The sequence below is a fragment of the Phaseolus vulgaris genome, chromosome 6, assembly GCF_051622355.1.
Source record: "Phaseolus vulgaris cultivar YP4 chromosome 6, ASM5162235v1, whole genome shotgun sequence".
NCBI lineage: Eukaryota > Viridiplantae > Streptophyta > Magnoliopsida > Fabales > Fabaceae > Phaseolus > Phaseolus vulgaris.
The window spans coordinates 9,318,847-9,332,726 of record NC_143503.1 but is presented as its reverse complement, the minus strand read 5'-3'; the positions used below and the strand labels follow the sequence as shown (position 1 = coordinate 9,332,726).

Below are 13,880 nucleotides of genomic sequence, written 5' to 3'. Positions count from 1 at the left end.
AGAGGATTGATAATGTTATGGGAGAAGGATCAAATACAATTGATAAATCCAAGGACAAATCAAAATCTATAAAGAGGGCAAGAGGGGAACATGATAGCTCAAGGGTAAATCAAAATAAGAAAAAGGTATTAATAGAAGATTATCACTCAATGATTGAGATGGAAATTACTTTTAAGAAGAAACAACCAACCAAAGTATGTGGATCAATGTTGATTGGTAAGTTTCTTGATCAAAATGGAGAAACATTTAATCAAGTGGTTCAAGAAGAAAAGGACCAGCAAGATGCAGAATTTCAAAAAGAAATAGAAGATGAAGGACATGAAGAAGAAAACTTGAATGAAGGAGATGACCATGAAATAATTGCTGAAGAAGGTAATAATACTTTATTTGGCAAGTTTAATGCTTGTTATATATACATTACAACTTAAACAATTTTCATGTTCAATTAGCCACTAGCAAGAAAAAAACTCGAGGATTGACTCAATGCTTGAAAATACATGCAAGAAATATTGAAAAGCGTCCAGAAGTTATCTTGGACGAACATGGAGAGCCTGTTGGTCCCAATGACAAAGTGGTGTCTAACTTAAGTTATTTTCTTGGGACCAATGCTAGGAATTTAGACTTTTGTCCATTAATTTATACAAACATCAAGGCTTTGCTTAAGGATTACAAGGATTGCATATGGAAATACGTCATGGTATTTGAATCATTTTTTTTGTAATGATATAATATGTATGAGATATTAATGACATGTGTTTATATTCAGGAAAAATTTATTATTTCTAAGAATGGAGAGAAAGCAATATTTTGTCGCATAAATGATGCATGGAGATGGTACAAATGTCATATCAAGAGACAATATTTTATAAAATATTTCACCATGAAGGAACGACTGAAACATAGACCACAATCCGTTCCTGAACATCATTTCAAGAATTTGATTGCATATTTTGGAAAATGTTGTTATCCAGGTGTGTTAATGTTGTTATCACATAAATGTTTTGTTTTCTATTTTCTTTATTTAGTTTTTGTTTATGTTTTTGGTACTGTTTTTGTTTTCTATTTTATGTTTTCGTTTGTTTCTGTTTCTGTTTTCTGTTTGCTGGTTGTTGTTTGCTAGTTGCTAGTTGTTGTTGTTGTTGTTGTTGTTTTTGTTGTTGTTGCTCTAGTTGTTGTTGTTTTTGTTGTTGCTGTTTTTGTTGTTGTTGTTGTTATAACTGTTTCTGTTTTTGTTTCTATTTTCTTTTTTCAATTTTTGTTTTTGTTTCTGTTTAGAACTATTGTTTAGTATACTGATAATTTTTCTTGTCCCAAAATATAGAGCATTAGTGAAAAAATGCAAGCAATAGGCAAACACAAAAGTATATGCATTGAATGAGACCAATAAACTTTGCTAGAGTTCGAGCTATTGGTATTATTTTAATTGTTTCTCTCTCATCGTATAAATCTAGTTATATCATTATTTCTTGCAGCTTTAAATTTCAAATACTGACTATTAACTTTTCATTCTTAAAGAGTGCTGCAAAAAAGGATGGTGAAGAGGTCACTAGAGCTGAAATGTTTATAAAAACACGTCAAGGTCGTCCTACTCGGAAAGGAAAAGTAGTGGATGAATAAACACTAGATGTCATTGTAAGTTTATTTTAATTTACAAAACGTGTCTATATGCTTCTTTTTTTAATCATTAACTACGATATATGTACATATATTTCAGTCTATGCTTGGTTCTATGCAAAACGCATCAAGTGAAACTATGGAAAAAAACATTTGAATCAATGTTTGGAAAAGAAAGGCCTGGTCGAGTTCGTTGCTATGGAAGGACTGTGACACCATCAGTATTAAAAAGGAAGCAAGAAATTGCCGCTATCCATAAAGGGTATGTTATTGAAGTGAACTCCCTAACTCAAAAGGTTGAAGGTTTAGAAGCAATTGTGAAATTTGTGCTTAAGCAACAAAACCCAGATTTGAATGAGGGGGATATAGAACATATGATGTCACGGGTTTTAAGGAAAGAAAATAGTGTAGTTGCTCCAGGTTCATCTACTTCCACTCATGATCCTTATTTGGACCAGGTAAAGACATATAATTTGCATTCAATTTGTATTTATCTTATTTTATTTATAAACTTGATAATATTTTTAAAATTTTGTACATTTTGTTTAATTGTTTCAGGATGAACGTCAAGATAATACTGATACTGTTTTACAATTACAGATGTTTCCTTTCCTGCTTCGAATTATTAAACATATATCTTCATTCCCAAATAGTTTTAGATTTTATTCTTGATTTTCTTCCAATTTTCTTCAGATTTATGCATTAATTGTAATTGATTCCAACATTGATGTGAGAAATATTGCAGAAGATTTTCTTAAATAATATCTTCAAAGTATATTTCTCTATTTTTTGAAGGATTTTGCAGAAGAATTTTAATTGCAGAAGTTTTAGAGAATATCCCGGCAGAAATTTGCATTTAATTCCTTTTCTCAGATATTGGCAGATTTAATTCTCTAATTCTTTATATCAGATCTTGTTTCCTGTTATGATCCAAAAGAAGCAACTTAGGTTAAAATTACAAAATTAACAGAGATAATAATAAAGGCCCAAATAAACTCAATTATATGAATCTGATGGACTGTTGGACAGTCAATAATCTATGATTAAAGCTATTAAATGTGAATAAATATATGCTCATCACACTGATCCTCCAGTTACACATGTGAGGATTGGGTGGGTATTGTTGAAGATGGTTGTTGCCCCTTCAAGACGTGTGTTTGATGAAGACTTTTATGTACTATTCATGTATATTTCCTTTTGCTTTAAGAATGTCTTAGGTAGTGTTTAGAGGTTGTTTAAGAGTAGGCTTTTTGCTGAGTAACTCACCTCTTAACCACTTAAACTGTTTTTCACATGTTTTACAAAAAACACGTTTATTGCATAAAAATAAATCTGTTCTTTTCCAAATAAACAGATTCATTTTTAAACTAATGTCTTGGCTAAGTCTTGTGAAAATTAGATTTTGTGCATCAAGTATTTTGACTAAGTCTTCTACCTTTCAAAATGACTGTGTTTAAATAGTTAAAGCCTTTGTTGTTATCGTTTTGAAAAATAAATCTGTTCATCTGTAAAAGAATAGATTCTTTTTGACTCTGGTGTCATGTCTAGCTTAAACGGTTTTCAGTTTTGTTCCTGCACCAGAATGGCTGACTAAGTCTCCTCACATAATAGATTCTCTAACTGCTTTTGAAAATAAATCTGTTCATTTTATTTTCAATCTTTTCTTTTTATAACAGCTTTAACTGTTTTTCAAAAATCTGTTATAAGTTGGTTTTCTATTAAAAAAAAACTTGTTTCTGAGTTTAAACATCGATCATACAATTGAGAAAACAAGTTTTGCATCAGAGAATTAAGGTTTTACAAGGAATTAGCATTTGTTCTTGAAAGATTTCGAAAATCAAAAGGGTGCTTGTTCTTGTTTGGTTCCAAAGCTTGGTGAGAGGTGCTGCTACAGTTTTAGCGATATCTTCTACTGGTTTAAGGAAGATTTCTGCATCCTCTATTAGGTGTATTCGTTTCACATTTCTTTTTCTGTAAAAGTGTTGTTGTAAACTCTTCTTGATAGGGTTTCTTGAAGAGTGTGTATGCTGAAATAGGGTTTTTCAGCAAGTGTACCTAAGTTCTTGTAGGGTTCAAGAACAGTGGGATTTGTGTTTGTTTGAATTGTGTTTTAGTGAATTTCACCTTGGTTTAGGTGAAGACTGGATGTAGCTCAGTTGAGTGAACCAGTATAATTGTCTTGTGTTCATTCACCCTTAATCTCTGCACGTAAATTTCTGCATAACTGTTAAACTGTCAAGAAATAAATCTGTTCAATTAATAATAAATCTGTTCTTTCTGGGCTTGGTTCATACTGTTCTTAATTTCTGGAAAAACTGGTTCATTCTGAAAAGAACATCTATAATCTGTTAAAAGCCACTGGAACAGATTAATTGTAATAGGTTACTCAATTAATTATCAAGCTATCAATTGAACCTTAATCACTTGCTTAAAATTGACTCTTGCTAGTTTGTGATTCACTGTTTTTTCTTTCTAATATCAGTGTGTGTATCTGGAAAATCTATCTGCATAATCTCGTGATTAACCTGGTTGTATAAAAGTTCTTTCAAACATAAACAGTGCCAAAATAAATCTGTTCATTTCCAAATAAATCGATTTATTTTCTGTAAACTCTGTTAAACACTGATTTTGCGAGAAACTTTTAAAAGGTCAATTCACCCCCCCCCCCCCCCCTCTTGAACTTTGGCACTATTAAACCCAACAATTGGTATCAAGAGCTAGAACTTGTATTTTATTGAAGTTTGTTTGTAATAATGTCTGAGTTTAAAGTGCTTTTTGCTGAGGGATCTGCTGTTAATAGACCACCTATGTTCAATGGAATGAATTATGCTTTTTGGAAAGTTAGAATGCGAATTTTCATGGAATCTATTGATGCATTAATTTGGGAAGTTGTGGTCCATGGACCCTATGTGCCAATGCAGGTTGTCAAGGATGAAAAAGTGGTAAAGCCAAGATCTGAATGGAATGAGACCGAAAAGGAGGAAGGCTCAACATGATTTTGTGGCCAAGAACATCATAACCTCTGCATTAACAATGGATGAGTTCTTCAGGATATCCCAATGTAAGTCAGCTAAGGAGATGTGGGAAGTCTTAGAAGTCACTCATGAGGGTACTGAAGATGTGAAGAGGTCAAGAAAACATTCTCTCATCCAAGAATATGAATTGTTTAGAATGCAACCCGAGGAGAGCATTGCTGATGTGCAGAAAAGGTTCACTCATATTGTGAATCACCTTACTGGTTTGGGAAAAGAATTTGACAGAGAGGAACTCAACATAAAGATATTGAAGTGCCTCGACAGAAGCTGGCAACCAAAGGTGACTGCCATATCAGAAAGTTGTGATCTGCCAAAGCTGGGAACTGTTGCACTCTTTGGAAAGCTAATGGAGCATGAGATGGAGCTCAAGAGACTCATAGAACAGGAAACAGTGGAAAGAAAATCCAAAGAACTTGCACTGAAAGCAAGCGAACAGAGTGAGATCAAGGAAGAAAAAGAAGATGCTGAAAATGATCATACAATCAGTCTTCTTACAAAGAGATTCAGCAAATTCTTTAAGAAGAAAAGCAGAGATAGTAACCAGCAGAAAAGAAGGTATCCTAAACCTAATGACTCAAATTCCTCTACCTATACTTGCTTTGGTTGTGGCAAAACAGGGCACATCAAAACGGACTGTCCAAACAATCAAGCAAAGGACAAATCTGCCAGCAAGAAAGTTGAAAGGAGCAAGGGGAGAAAAGCTTACATCTCATGGGAAGAAAATGAAGTATCTTCAACCAGGAGCTCTTCAATTGAGAGTGAGGAAAACAATTTGTGCTTCATGATGAAGGATGAGGAGTCAATCTCTTATTCAGTAAGTGAATTTTCTGTGGATTCTGATAACTATGATCAATTGCTTGCTGCTTTCAAAGAAACACATGATGAAGCAAATAGGCTAGCTGTAATATGCAATAAGTTGCAAAAGGTAAATAATGTGCTTGCACCTAAAGTAAAAACACTTGAGGAAGAACTGCATAAAGCCAAAACAGATTTGATAAGCCTTGAACTAACATGCTTGCATGCCTCTATTAAAACCTGTGAAAACTGCAAAAAAATGGAAAAACAAGTGGAGTATTTGCTAAAAACCCTTTCCAATTTCACCAAGGGAAGAGAGAACCTTGAGTCTCTCCTTGGCTCACAGAATGCTGTTTTCAATAAAAATGGTCTTGGTTATGTCCCTGGAAATGTAACCAATGTCAAAAAGCTTTCAAGTTTTTTTGTTCCAGCAAAATCAGGTTTTTCAGCTTTTAACAGTGGCAAAAAGGCATCTCATGTAACCTGTTTTTACTGCATGAAATCTGGTCATACCTCTAGGTCATGCATTGCTAGAAAGCATATTGTTCCTAAGAATTTAGCAAAATGGCTACCAAAGAGAAGGTTTTAATCTGTGTTGGACCCTATACTGAAAAGGGTACCATTTGTATCATTTTTATTCTGTTTTGCATATGAGCAACAAGAAAAATCAGTGGTACTTGGACAGTGGCTGCTCCAAGCATATGACTGGAGATCTTACAAAATTCACTAGCTTGAAGCTCAAAGCAGAGGGACATGTAACCTATGGTGATAATAATCGAGGAAGAATTTTGGGCAGAGGCACTGTTGGAACAGGGAATTCAACCACTATTGAGAATGTGCTTTATGTAGAAGGACTCAAGCATAGCCTTCTCAGCATAAGCCAACTTTGTGACAAAGAATACAAGGTGAACTTTGAGTCATAGGGCTACACAATCTCAAGTGATTCATATGGTAAGGTACTGTTTACTGGTAAGAGAGTGAATAACATATATCTTTTGAATATCATGGAAACTAACTCTTCAAATGAGTGTTTGCTGTCTAGAAGTGATGAGTCTTGGCTGTGGCACAGGAGGTTAGCTCACATACACACTAATCACTTAAATAAACTCAAATCTAAAGATCTAGTTTCTGGTTTACCTAACATTAAATTTCAGGATAACAGGCTCTGTGATGCTTGTGTGAAAGGTAAACAAATCAGATCCTCTTTCAATTTAAAAGATATTGTTTCTACAAAAAATCCATTGGATGTATTACATATGGACTTATTTGGACCATCTAGAGTTGCTAGCTTAGCTGGAAATTTGTATGCTTTAGTTTTTGTGGATGACTACTCTAGATTTACATGGACTTTGTTTCTTGCACATAAAAATGATGCTTACATTGCTTTTAAGAAATTAGCCAAGATTCTGCAAAATGAAAATGGTTGCTGCATTAAATCAATTCGAAGTGATCATGGGGGAGAGTTTCAGAATGCTAGATTTGAGAGGTTCTGTGAGAAGCATGGGATATCACACACCTTTTCAGCCCCTAGGACACCCCAACAAAATGGTGTAGTTGAAAGGAAAAACAGATCATTAGAGGAACTAGCTAGAACCATGTTAAATGAATCTAAGCTCCCTGAGTATTTTTGAGCAGATGCAGTCTATACTGCAGCTTATGTCTTAAATAGAACCTTAATTAGACCCATTCTTAAGAAAACTCCATATGAATTGTATAAGGGCAGGAAACCTAGTGTGAGTCACCTTAGGGTATTTGGGTGTAAATGCTTTGTATTGAATAATGGCAAAGAAAATCTAGGTAAGTTTGATGCTAAATCTGATGAAGGTGTGCACATTGGTTATGCTTTGAATGGTCATGCATATAGAGTCTTCAATAAAAGGTTGCTCATAGTAGAAGAATCAATGCATGTTGTATTTGATGAAACTGATCATAGCATATCTAAAACTGCTGTTGATGATCTTGACAGTAATGAATTTAAATCTATTTTAAATCAAAATGAATCGATTCATTTTGATACTGCTGATACACATGCTATGCAAGAATCTACTGTGCCTGCAGGTTTGCCAAAAGAGTGGAAAACCCCTAGAGACCTAACCCTTGATAATGTCATTGGGAACATTGAGAAAGGAGTATCAACTAGGAAATCCTTGAACAACTTCTGTGAAGCAATGGCATTTGTATCTCAAGTGGAACCCAAGAATCTGAATGAAGCTCTCAAGGACAACAACTGGATTTTAGCCATGCAAGAGGAACTGAATCAATTTGCTATTAATGAGGTCTGGACTCTTGTTCCTAGAATACCTGAGATGAATATAATTGGAACAAAATGGGTATTCAAAAACAAAATGGATGAGCATGGAGTGATTACCAGAAACAAGGCTAGGCTAGTAGCTAAAGGGTACAATCAAGAAGAAGGAATAGACTATGATGAGACATATGCACCAGTGGCTCGGCTAGAAGCTGTCAGATTGCTACTTGCCTTCTCCTGCATCAAAGGGTTTAAGCTATTTCAAATGGATGTGAAGAGTTCCTTCTTGAATGGTTATATAAATGAAGAGGTATTTTTTTCACAGCCACCAGGTTTTGAAGACCATCAACATCCAGAATACGTGTTCAAACTCAAAAAGGCTCTCTATGGGCTCAAGCAAGCTCCTAGGCAATGGTATGAGAGGCTAAGTGATTTCCTCACCTCACAAGGCTATGACAGAGGCACATCAGATAAGACCTTGTTCATTAAGAAGAAAGGAGATGACACAATTCTAGTACAAGTATATGTGGATGACATCATTTTTGGATCAAACAATGGAGAATTGTGTGAAACCTTTGTGAAAGTTATGAAGAGTGAGTTTGAAATGTCAATGATGGGTGAGTTGAACTATTTTCTAGGCTTGCAGGTCAAACAACTCAAGGATGGCATTTTCTTGAATCAAGCTAAGTACTGCAAGGATCTGCTGAAGAAATTTGAAATGGACAAGAGCAAACCAATCAGCACACCCTTCTCAACTAGCTGTTACTTGGATCATGATGAAGCTGGAATTGCTGTTGATGAAACCAAATACAGAGGACTCATAGGATCACTATTGTATCTCACTGCCAGCAGGCCAGACATAATGTTTGCAGTGTTCATGTGTGCTCGGTTTCAATATGCTCCTAAAGAATCACACTACAATGCTGCCAAAAGGATTTTGAAGTATTTGCAAGGAACTAAAGAAGTTGGCTTGTGGTATCCAGGTAACATCTCATTAAGTTTAACTGGATATTCTGATTCAAACTTTGCAGGTTGCAAAATTGATAGGAAGAGCACCAGTGGAACCTGTCACTTGCTTGGATCAAGCTTGATCTCATGGCAATTCAAAAAACAGGCTTGTGTTGCTCTCTCCACTGCTGAAGCAGAGTACATTGCAGCAGGAAGTTGTTGTGCTCGAACTATATGGCTAAGACAGCAATTGAATGATTTTGGTATCTTACTTAACCATATACCTCTGCTGTGTGATAACACAAGTGCAATCAACTTAACCAAAAATTCTGTCATGCATTCAAGAACCAAACACATTGAAATTAGGCATCATTTTCTAAGGGAACACATTTCAAATGGAACATGTGAGATTAAGTTCATTGGTACAGATTTGCAGCTTGCTAATTTGTTCACAAAACCATTGGCTAAAGATAGGTTTAATTTTCTGCTTAATGAATTGGGTATTATAAATGCCAATTGTGCCTAGCAGTGAAAAATTAAATCTATTTATTCGTAATTGAATGTGTTTATTTTTGGTACTGATATGCATTGATGACTAGGAAAGAGAAATTCTGATCTTTGACTGCTTGACTGACTTAGTGGGCATTAACCTCTGTACCTTTGACGGTTTTGGTCATGGTTATGTAACTGATTTGATGGTTTGGGTGCTCAATGAAGGTATGAGTTGTGTGCATCGTGACCCTAAATATTTGTTGCATATTTTCAAAGATTCTCTGCACAATTTCAGAGCATAAAATCTTCATGCATATCCATTCATACCTGCCATATCAACCTATTCATTTCTCAATATAAATCTGTGTGAAAATCTGCTACCCACATTGGCTAGCTATTTTCGGTTCTCACCATTTGAAACAGGAGAAAATTCTGGTTCAACCATGGCTTCTTCTTCAAGACAGAAACAGAAAAATAAGGGCAAGCAAAACACCTTTCAAGGTGTGCTAGAAAGTTGGTTCGCTGGAAATGAAGAAGGTATCAATGCCTACATCCATGAGACGAGCAGAAAGCAGATTAATATACCCAAGGTGCTGGATTTCAACTGGCTGAAATTAGAAAAATTGGCAGAAACAAGAGTTGTATTGAAGCACCGGAAACTGAAAAAGCTGTGGAATCCTGATTTAGTTAAGGTGTTTTACACTAATCTAACCTTGGATGGAAAGAACAATGTCTCATATGTGAAAGGGATCAAAATGAAGATCACAAGTGATGATTGGAATTATGTGGCTGGAATCAAGTATGCTGGACTGAAAGTAGGAAAAGGAAACACCAGTGGGATTCAAGAATTCAATAAACTGCAATATTACAAGAGCTGTATGAGGAACCCTACCCAGAGCATAAGCATGTTCCGTGCAGGTCATTTGAACCTAACACCACGTCTTGTTGCCTACATTATAGCATGGCAGCTCATCCCAAGAGGATAAGTTCTCCATCTGTAGAAGTCAGAGGAGACTCACATGCTCCCCAATCTGTGCATGAAGAAGCTGCTGCAACTCATCAGAATGCCATTGTTGCCTATCAAACTCCAGAATACTGAGGTGAACCATTGTCCATGTTTGAAAGGCAAGTTCTGTATCGCCTTGATGTCATGACTGCAGAACAGAGGGCATACTTTGAGACCACTCAAGCAAGGTTTCAGCACCTTGATGATCAAATTGAAGGAGTTCAGGTGCAGCTTGCAGAGCTATACTACAAGGATTAGAAGTATCATGCTTTCTTCTATCAGTTTTTCAATTCTGTAATGATGAACAATTTTTCTTTATTTTTTGGACTATTATGGTTATGTTTCTGGTTTATCTTCCCTTATGCTTAAATGTTGTTTGATGAATCCAAAGGGGGAGAAAAATAGCTCACCATGCTAGGTGAAGCTAGCTGAAACAGGAAATTAAATTCTGCACCTTAAAACCATTTTACATGTTATGCAATGTTCTGTTTTTCTGGTTTAGTATTTGGTGCAGTACAGGTTCTTAAAGCAATAGAGCTATGGGGATTTGTCTCCATCAAACAGGGGGAGATTGTTGAAGATGGTTGCTGCCCCTTCAAGACGTGTGTTTGATGAAGACTTTTAAGTACTATTCATGTATATTTCCTTTTGCTTTAAGAATGTCTTAGGTAGTGTTTAGAGGTTGTTTAAGAGTAGGTTTTTTGCTGAGTAACTCACCTCTTAACCACTGACCATGTGATAAGAGCAAGCACAACATTTCTTAAACTGTTTTTCACATGTTTTACAAAAAACACGTTTACTGCATAAAAATAAATCTGTTCTTTTTCAAATAAACAGATTCATTTTTAAACTAATGCCTTGGCTAAATCTTGTGAAAATTAGATTTTGTGCATCAAGTATTTTGACTAAGTCTTCTACCTTTCAAAACGACTGTGTTTAAATAGTTAAAGCCTTTGTTGTTATCGTTTTGAAAAATAAATATGTCCATCTGTAAATGAATAGATTCTTTTTTACTCTTGTGTCATGTCTAGCTTAAACGGTTTTCAGTTTTGTTCCTGCACCAGAATGGCTGACTAAGTCTCCTCACATAAGAGATTCTCTAACTGCTTTTGAAAATAAATCTGTTCATTTTATTTTCAATTTGTTCTTTTTATAACAGCTTTAACTGTTTTTCAAAAATCTGTTATAAGTTGGTTTTCTATAAAAAAAAAAACTTGTTTCTGAGTTTAAACATCGATCATACAATTGAGAAAACAAGTTTTGCATCTGAGAATTAAGGTTTTACAAGGAATTAGCATTTGTTCTTGAAAGATTTCGAAAATCAAAAGGGTGCTTGTTCTTGTTTGGTTCCAAAGCTTGGTGAGAGGTGTTGCTACAGTTTTAGCGATCTGTTCTACTGGTTTAAGGCAGATTTCTGCATCCTCTATCAGGTGTATTCGTTTCACATTTCTTTTTCTGTAAAAGTGTGGTTGTAAACTCTTCTTGATAGGGTTTCTTGAAGAGTGTGTATGCTGAAATAGGGTTTTTCAGCAAGTGTACCTAAGTTCTTGTAAGGTTCAAGAACAGTGGGATATGTGTTTGTTTGAATTGTGTTTTAGTGAATTTCACCTTGGTTTAGGTGAAGACTGGATGTAGCTCAGTTGAGTGAACCAGTATAATTGCCTTGAGTTCATTCTCCCTTAATCTCTGCACGTAAATTTCTGCATAACTGTTAAATTGTCAAGAAATAAATCTATTCAATTAATAATAAATCTGTTCTTTCTGGGCTTGGTTCATACTGTTCTTAATTTCTGGAAAAACTGGTTGATTCTGAAAAGAACATCTATAATTTGTTAAAAGCCACTGGAACAGATTGATTGTAATAGGTTACTCAATTAATTGTCAAGCTATCAATTGAACCTTAATCACTTGCTTAAAATTGACTCTTGCTAGTTTGTGATTCACTGTTTTTTCTTTCTAATATCAGTGTGTGTATCTGGAAAATCTATCTGCATAATCTCGTGATTAATCTGGTTGTATAAACGTTCTTTCAAACATAAACAGTGCCAAAATAAATCTGTTCATTTCCAAATAAATCGATTTATTTTCTGTAAACTGTGATAAACACTGATTCTGAGCTTGGTTGCTCTCCTTACACCTAGGTTTCCTTGAATGCGAACTGTTGTTCTTCCTTAGTACGATCTCTTCCGCCTCGATGTGGGCGACAAATCGTTCACGTACCTCAGAAAATGTCTTTGTTGAATTCTTGATCAACGAATCACTGAACGGTCATGCCACTATCCCTTGTTTAAAGGTGGCGATCATCATCTCTTCATCATGCGTTTGAAGTTTTACCGTGACCGTGCAAAACCTATTCAGATAATCTTTCAATGTCTCTCCCTCACTTTGTCTAATGTCGAAAAGGTCGTACAACCTCGGGGGTTTGACCTTGTTGACCGAGAACTGTTCTCTAAACATTTTGGAGAACTGAGAGAAAGGGGTGATCTAACCATCCGGGATCCCACTGAATCATTGTAAGGTTGTACATGTAAAAGTGCCCATGAACATCTTACATCGCATGACATCCGTTCCTCCAGAGATAATCATTTGAGTGTTGAATGCCGTAAGATGATTTTTAGGGTCCTCTATCCTCGTGAAAAGGCGATCTTGGGTGTGATGTAATGAGGTGGCACGAGCTCATCCATAATCTCCTGCGAGAATGGCTTAGGATGATCTCTTGCTGACAAGTTCAAAGATTGTTCCATAGTGGAACGTCGGTACGTTGGTGCAGGATCTTGCGTAACTCCTTAGAAACAACGTACCTTTACCGGCGGTCTCAAGCCCCTTTTATAGATTTCTCTTCAACTCTACTAATGAGAACGTAATCTCAACAAAAAGTATATAATCACAACAGAAAAACCACCTGTTCACGTGCACCTCTTATCTTCAAGTGTTAACAATAGGAAAATATTTTGTTTACACGTGCACCATTATTCTCGGGTGCTAACAACATTATTCTCGGATGCTAACAACATTATTCTCAATAGCTTCTTTTTTTTTTGCATTTTAATTAGCGTATGTGTTAAAAACAAACAAAATATTTCTTCAATTTTAACTATCTTTTTTAGTTGTCATATCAACGCTTGAACCGAGCTCATGACCCACCCTTTAGACCCAGGTTAGCCCAAAAATCAAATTAACCATACCAAAGTGCTTGGACCGAGGTCCCGAGCACTCCTGTCCAATACAAAGGCATAGTGTATTATGCTTCTGAAACCTTTAGCTAATCGATTAGATAGTGTTTTTAAGGCATATGATAATCAATTATGTTCATATTTTTTTTCATATTTTTTCAATTTGTATTTTGCCTCATTTTTGCTTTATTTTTTTAATGAAATTTGGATTATTTTTTTAATAAAATATATTATTTTTTAATAATGTACCGGTACGAGGAGAGGTCGGGAACCACCCAACTGCCCGATGCCGTGTCAGCCTGACCGAGACCAAGGGAACCTAGCCAAAACCTTAAAAGACTTGGCCGACCGGCCGGTGGCCGAAACCTTTGGAGACTTGGCCGGGTGGCCAAGACCCCTTGAAGACTTAGCCGAGCAACCGAGACCGTTGAAGACTCAACTGAGACGGCCGAAGGACACGAGTATTTGGCCGATGGCCGGCCCTCACCATGAGGATTTGGCCGATGGCCGAACCCCATCACAATTAACGCTCAAACCGAGATCAGTGAAGCTAATCCATCATCAAGGAT

The 13,880-nt window shown here is 35.8% G+C and overlaps 1 non-coding gene across 1 annotated transcript; it reads left to right on the top strand.

The window, feature by feature from the left end:
- The first annotated feature begins 17 nt into the window (after positions 1 to 17).
- Positions 18 to 1,617, top strand: LOC137818028 (uncharacterized). The gene is made up of 5 exons (XR_016521735.1): positions 18 to 372; positions 450 to 697; positions 767 to 957; positions 1,302 to 1,406; positions 1,512 to 1,617. It is a non-coding gene; the product is annotated as an uncharacterized LOC137818028 (transcript).
- The last annotated feature ends 12,263 nt before the right edge of the window (positions 1,618 to 13,880 follow it).